Source organism: Fundulus heteroclitus, chromosome 20 (genome assembly GCF_011125445.2).
Source record: "Fundulus heteroclitus isolate FHET01 chromosome 20, MU-UCD_Fhet_4.1, whole genome shotgun sequence".
Taxonomy (NCBI): Eukaryota; Metazoa; Chordata; class Actinopteri; order Cyprinodontiformes; family Fundulidae; genus Fundulus; species Fundulus heteroclitus.
The window spans coordinates 47,509,021-47,516,664 of record NC_046380.1 but is presented as its reverse complement, the minus strand read 5'-3'; the positions used below and the strand labels follow the sequence as shown (position 1 = coordinate 47,516,664).

General features: G+C 42.8%; 1 long non-coding RNA gene across 1 annotated transcript; it reads right to left on the bottom strand.

Annotated features, from left to right (window-relative positions):
- Positions 1-429: 429 nt before the first annotated feature.
- LOC118556624 lies at positions 430-3,877 on the bottom strand. The gene is made up of 2 exons (XR_004927250.1): positions 3,476-3,877; positions 430-1,272 (listed from the first exon to the last, which is right to left on the bottom strand). It is a non-coding gene; the product is annotated as an uncharacterized LOC118556624 (long non-coding RNA).
- Positions 3,878-7,644: the final 3,767 nt, after the last annotated feature.

Here is a 7,644-nt window from a genome sequence, read left to right as displayed (position 1 = left end):
TGTCCCGGGCCCAGAGTGAGTGAGTGAGTAAGTGAGTGAGAGAACCTACAACCTACAACATTCTCTCCTACAGACTTCTGGAATTGACAGCCTACAACAAAAATTGATGGAGACAAAAATAAAAAAAAACAAAGCACTACTGAAGCGGCTGCTGGATGTAACACTCTTCTTAGCCTTCAGGAATATGCCATTCAGAGGCAGCGCAAATACACTAGATGAGCCAGACAATGGAAATTTTCTTGCCATAATTGAGCTGTTAGCAAAGTATGATGTTATTTACTGTGGGAAAGGAACATGAGGTTACAAAAACAGTCTTTGCTTACTTTGTTCAATTTTGCAAAACTGTAGTAGCTACTAACAGTACACACAATTAAACTACCCAGTGTAAAAACACCATAGGCTGAGTGATACAAACAAGCTACACAAATGTTGAATGAAAAGTCTGTCATTTATTTTTAACAGCAGGCAACATTACTGATATACAGAAATGTTAATAATTAATGTAAAGATCAGTAACTGCTACAATTGGAACCCATTAATGTAAAATATTTTCAATATTTGAATGAATTCAATTCCAGTCCTCACACCCCCCTGCCCTGCATGTTTTAGATGTGTCCCTCCTCCACCACACCTGATTCAAATGAGTGTCTCGTTATCAGGCCTCTGCAGAGCTTGATGCCGAGCTGATCATTTAAATCAGGTGTGGTGAAGGAGGGACACATCTAAAACATGCAGGGCAGGGGGGTGCGAGGACTGGAATTGAGAAGCCCTGGTGTAGAGTAATTATGACTCAGAATATGAGCAATATGTGAGGGTTAAACAAACTTTTTAAAACATTTGCTAATCCATGAATTGAAGAAGCATAACAGTACAAAAAAATTTCTGTTATGTATGAAATAAATTGCATAAAATAAAGTGCAATCTGAGCAGATCACTGCTCTCTAACAGCAGAACTTCAAAAGCTGACCTCTGAGGTTCAGCTAATCAACAGATCAAATGGTGAGAGCTGCATTAACAGTTGCTCTTTCAAACACAAAACAAGAGCTTGCAGTTACCTCGTAGACCGCCGCTTCCAGGTGTCTATGCGGTTTTTCACATAGTATTTCACAGCATCCCAGGTCCTACTTTTCAGTGCATCTGGGAATGCATGGATACATTCAAGACACTGTGCTTTCCCAGGAACCTTGCCAGTCTTAATGTTGTGCATTAGCTTTTGTTCCACAGCGTGGACTTCTGCTTTGCTCCACATCTTCCTCTTCTTTCTTGATGAATCTATGAAAAATAAAATAAGATGAAATAAAGGTTCGTAGGGGTGATTACTATAGATGTGTGTGTGTGTGTGCACTATAGACAGTCCAGAGGCTGCACTGCCACTGTTGATGGATTGAGCCAGTTTTCAACTGGAACTGGTTCTCAATTCTTATCCCTAATTTTGATGCAAACAGTAAGTGAACATAAAAAAAGGCAGCATGAGTTGTTCAATCCTTATAAGCCTATTATTGCAAATTCTATAAGAAAAATAAATTGTCAATTATCGTAAATCGTAAATTGTCAACAGTTTTTCCTGTCTGTAAGCACTGTGATAAAATAATGCCTTATTTTAGTTTATTTTTAATCTGGAGGAGAGTTCATTAGAACAACGGTCTGTGGCGAGATCCTAAAGGAGAGAAACCATTCAGTTGAGTTTGTTGCAAACATCTGACCGGTGGCGACCGGTTAATGCGGGGTGCTGAGGCGCCGCCCCTCCAAATAGCTGGACAAAATTTACTTAAAGTACTTCTTGATTCTAAAATCGACCAACTCGGAAAAACTTATTTCCAGAAAATGGGGCATTAAGATCGGGATTGTGCTGGTAAAGATATTTTTTTTAAACTCAAAAGTGCCCCTTGGCAACCGCTAGGCGGAAAATCCACATCTGGGTCACGTGGTACGATGACGTAGTTTGTTGACTTAGCTCCGGCTAAGCTACAGAGAGTGCAATGGAGACACAACGACAAGTTCACATGTGGATTCACAAAGTGATGATTTTAACATGAAATACAGCGCAAGCTTCTGTTACAATTCGGCTATATAATAATAAAACATTTTAGGAGATTAAACGAAATGGGCTGGAATCAGGTTTTATAATCGCGGTTCAGATGTAAACACGGAAACAACTCGTCAAAGCCCGACTGCCTGGCATCGTTTATCACGGCCGCTGAAATTCGCCAAAACAGCACATAAAAGAAAAGGATCTTTATCAGAACAAACCACAGTGTCTCAGCATTATTTGTTCCCGGAATTTTACTTGATAATCTAGACGTAAGACCGGACGCGCATTTATTAGTTGCGCCGCGGCGCTTATATTCTCCGGATCGGGGCAGTAGCAGGATGGCAGCAGCGTAGCAGAGCGGCAGAGAGAATACTTGGAGCGCCGGAGTAGCAGACCGATAGACCCACAACCCAAAGGGCTGATATCCCCACCGCGGATTTAAACATCTCGGGGTTTTGCGGGGTAGCAGGGCTGTGCTGAGAGGAGGTGTGGCTAACGCGTCGCTCCAAAGCAGGTTGCTATGGTGACAGCCAGATTTCTGCACTCCCACGGTGTGAGGAGTGAGGAAGAGGAGCTGCAGCGTTAGTAAACCCAGGCTGAGAGCTTCTCTGGGCTCAGGTTGCTCAGAGATTGTCTCGGCTGGAGTGGGACAGACACTCCACTCAGGACTCGTGAGGCAGCGCTGCGTCTGAGGCTAAAGCTTAGAGGCTACCGGCTACTGGGCGGTTCCATTGAGCGAGGACTTTCTCTCCTCCGGGACTCTTCGGGTTCTGAAATGTGTGTAAGGAGACGTTCTCCTTGTTGGTATCTGAACAACCATAAACAACACACATTTTAAACATGTTTTATCCGTCTATTTTAATTTAAGAAAAGCGAGTTTTGCAAACAGGAAGTAACGTGTTGCCATGTAAACAGATCAACGCTTGTCAACGAACTACGTCATCGGTCACGTGACACGCGGCGAAATTTTTTAAGGAGGCTTGAGATAAAAAGCCTGAAAAATACAATTTGTCATCGAAACTCAGGTCATATTGATATATGAACTTTATAATATATAGCAACTTGTATGATCTCAGAATCAAGAAGTACTTTAATCATATTAAACATAAATGATTTAGAAAATGCAAAATAATTATGAAATAAAAAGTATTTGTTTGCAAGATGCTCCTGTTAGTCTCTCCGCACCTGTCAGCATTCATTATAAATCAATTCCAAATGGTATTTTACTAATGTATATGTACTTCCTGTGTGCGGTGCGTCGGCCTAATGAGTCAACATAAGCCCTCAAACTTTGACAAGCACATGACCCGAAGCTGCTCTCTCATTGGCTTCCGTCAGTTTTCCCACAGGGCGCAGCTCTTCAGTGTTTTGAGAGCATACGAGACTCAATACGTGTATCAAGTGGATTGTTACATACACTGAAACAGGTTATTGGTCAAATACCTTTTCTTGGCTGTGATGAGGTATCAGACTCAGGGTCCTCCTCTCTAGATGTCCTCTTGGTGGGTTTCATCTTCTTCACACGTCTTGACTCGTCTTGAAAACAGAGATTCAATGATAGAAAAGTTAACTTAAAGCACTGCATCTTTGAAGACTTTAAAGAAAGCACATTTTCAAATACGTTTTCAAAATTTAAGTTTTTTCTCCAGGTATGATGAGGATATTGATTTGTGTATCTTGCATCAAATTACATATAAACACATAAAATTACAGAAACTTTCCCTGGTGCAGACATTGAAGACAGAAAGTTGTGGTAAAAGTTAAATAGACAAGTTAGAGCACAGCTTAAAAACCAATAAATGACAAAGTAAAGTACTCCAATATTAAAAGAAATTTATAATAAAAAATTCTGAATTGTGTATCAAGTGGATTATTACACCCACTGAAACAGGTTATTGGTCAAATACCTTTTCTTAGCTGTGATGAGGTACCAGACTCAGGGTCCTCCTCTCTAAGTGTCCTCTTGGTGGGTTTCATCTTCTTCACAGGTCTTGACTCATCTTGAAAACAGTGATTCAATGGCTGTGATGAGGTATCAGAGTCATGGTCCTCCTCTGTCCAGTTCCTTGATCTACCTGTAGGCAAACAGATTGACAGAATGATGTTTTGAAAAGAGTGGCGTGGGGAATCCCACAGCATTCATCTATATAACGGGTGGTGATGGTAACAGTTACAAAAAAGCCTATAAAACTACCCTTCATACTGCTTGTCCGCTGCAATCCAAGTGTCTCGAAACCATGACATACACAGTTGACTTCAAACATAATAGGGGGTTTTCACTGACGTCACTAGCCAACTTCCGGTCCGCCATATTGGGTGGCACACTTCCTTATCTCTAGTTGTCGTACACGTATTATCGTATCGCGAATGGATAAGTACGCCAGCACGCTAGAGCGACCAGATAAGGACGTATATCTGAGGAAATGTTCCGTGATCGACCATATGGACCCGTATGCCCTCCACGGTGCCTTGTTTAGCCGTAATCCAGATGATTGGCCAAATGTAGAGCACGGCGACATAGTGCATTACCTGGTGTTCGGTGAAAACCCTCTGCACACTCTTGAGGAAATGAGAGCTTACAAGGATCTAGAGGCTCACAACCAGTTCACATCTGGTTATGTACATCAAGGAAATCGCCATCATACGTGGACGGGTGAGTTTTAATAAGATGGTAAAAATGTAAACAATCCGACGCAAATGTGTCGCATGCTTCTGCGGTGGCTGGCGGCCGGCGGCCGGCGGTGCGCGAAGGCGCTTGGCTGCAGGGCCGATCGACGCCGCTCGCGGCTTTAATTATTTAAGCAGAACAATGACCAGCGCAAAATTAAGTTGTATTTACCGTATTGGCGCCGGTAGGAGCTGCAGATCATAAAGCCAGCAAACAGTGGGAACACAGCAACTCGTTCAAAGGTAAGCTGCGCTCAGACGGGCTCTGGCACATGCTAGTTTAGTAGCTGCTAACTGTCAGTGCTAACAACCACTCGCGCATGTAATGTACTTTTAACTTGCTGCTATGTGTTTCAAACGTTTAGAACACACTCTCATTGACATCGGGATACTGTGGAAAGTTATGTTCGGTCGACTTACAGCCGCGATCCAAGCGAGCCGACGACTCTTTGTTATCTCTGTAACTCGTTCAAAGGTAAGCTGCGCTCAGACGGGCTCTGGCACATGCTAACCGTTAGTGCTAACAACCACTCACGCATGTAATGTACTTTTAACTAGCTGCTATGTGTTTCAAACGTTTAGAACACACTCTCATTGACATCAGGATACTGTGGAAAGTTATGTTCGGTCGACTTACAGCCGCGATCCAAGCGAGCCGACGACTCTTTGTTATCGCTAACAGTTGTTCTCCGTGGTTGTGCCTCCAGGCAGGAAAGCGGTGGAAAATTAATCCGTTTCTATGTTTTTCCCATGGCGATCATGTGTTGCGCTGTTACAGCCCACAATACAGCAACGGTTTACCATGGTTGAAATCAAGTTAAGGTGAAATTAATCAAATTAAAACATGGCTGAGAGAGGGAGTACAGTATGCGGTAGTAATAGGCAGTAGAGGCGGCGGAGGCAGTCAACATGGCAGCCGCGGAAAGTAATAAGTCATAACGCCCAAGCCCTATTATTAATATATTCTTACATGTTTTAAATACTTAACAGTTAATTACCTGTGACAAAGTGAGCACCGCAGACTCTGGCGTATTCCAGCTTAACACCGTCCAAATCGGACCTGGATATCCGTGTCAGCCATAGGTGACGGCGTTGTTCAGACAGCTGTTTTTTTTTTTCACACTGATTCACTATTACGGCTGGTAGGCGATAGAAAGAGCGTTGATCTCCACCTCCACGGGCCGTGCAACCAACCATTAAACACGTTTTCCCCATTGTTCACTTCCAATACTGCCTAAGGCGTCATACAATGCAGGTCAACGGTGCGAAACGACTGCCACCCAATATGGCGGACGCGCTGAGTAGTCACGTGAGCGTGACGTCAGCTGAAAACCCCCTATTCAGTATATTTTTGTAGCCTAAATATTAACTGTAGCCTGTTCGCCTGTAGAGTATTAAAAAACTAGAGGATTTCTCATCAGCTTGAGGGTGTATAGATAATGATTGAATATTGACTTGGGATGAACTATTCCGTTAAAATACCTCTGGTTAGCTGTGATGAAGCATCAGACTCCTGGTCCTCCTCTGTAGGTGTCCTGTGAACGGGTCTAGTCATTTTCACTGGTCTTAGACCTTCAAGGAAAAACATAAAGATGCAATGTTAGAAAAGCTCACTTGAAGCACTGAATATACTAAATCATCCTCTCCATGAACTATGAGAACACAAGCCATGGCAACATTGACCTGTTTTGTTTTTAACTATATAGCAGGGTTGATAACCCACCCAAAGACGCTAAAACTGACAGAGATTAGACTTCAGACCCCCATTAGATAAAAGCTTTAGATGTTTTACATACATAAAGTTTATTAAACCCATGACAAAATAGTTCTGCAAAACATTCTGTAATTGGGTTATGGTGTGAACAAGTGCAAAAAAATTAATCCCCTTCTTGCTGTGAACACCCAGGAACCCCTGGGAGTGCCCAGACCCCACTTCGAGAACCACTGGTTCAGTGAATGTACCTGATGAGTTAGAGGATAGACTCGACATCACATCTTCATCTTCACTTCCAGATAGAGAGCTGTCTTCAGGTACTTCCTCTGAATAAACACAGCAAAAAATGTTGTGAAGCAGCATGACAAACCTATGACACATTTATCCCATCACATTAAATGATAAAATAGTGTGTGCAAGGTGAGGTTTTACCATTTGGATCAACGTTGATCTCGTCCAATGTCAGGCCTTTAAATTTTGATAGCTCTCCTCTTCCACAGGCCATAAGCAACTTTGCAACTTTCGCAACTTGTAATGTCCCTTCAGGGAGCCGATAATATTGTCGATGGACCCTGATGTTGTGACCCATGAAACCTGCAAGGCAGTCCTCCTCATTCTCTTTCAAGTTTAGAACTTGTGACATTGTTGCTATTTGTTTCCTTAATCTTGTCGATGTCAACGTTTGAGGGTCCTTCACCCCGCATTCACATGCAATAGCACGGATGGCATCGGATCCTCTGAGGTGACTTTCTGCCTCAGGTCTACCAAACAAATACACATTCTCATCTGGCACATCACATTGTTGTCGATATCTCACCAGCATCTGTATGGAGGACACCATGTCTGGGCTGAGTAAGACAGGGACCTTTCTGTCCCACTTACCTTTGATTTCCACACGCTCAAAGTATTTGCAGAGCTTCTTTTCCATGTCAGTCAAGGCAAGATCAAGATCTGGATTACTGGCAAAGGTGTTTCTCAACATGAAGTCATTCAGGGACATCTTTGAAACTTCTCCCTCTCTCCTACGATTGAAGACGATCACTTCACAAAGTGTTAGTTTAGCAAGATTTAACCAGTTCCTCTTATTTGGTGCAGTTTCAAGATTGGATCGATACTTGGGCCTTTCTGTGTCAATGTGGTTGTGCAGTCTCACAACATCTTCACAGTAGGGGATAAGAAGAGGTTTATTCCACTTCGACTCTCTGAGGTTCCTCAGTGCATGCGAAGACAC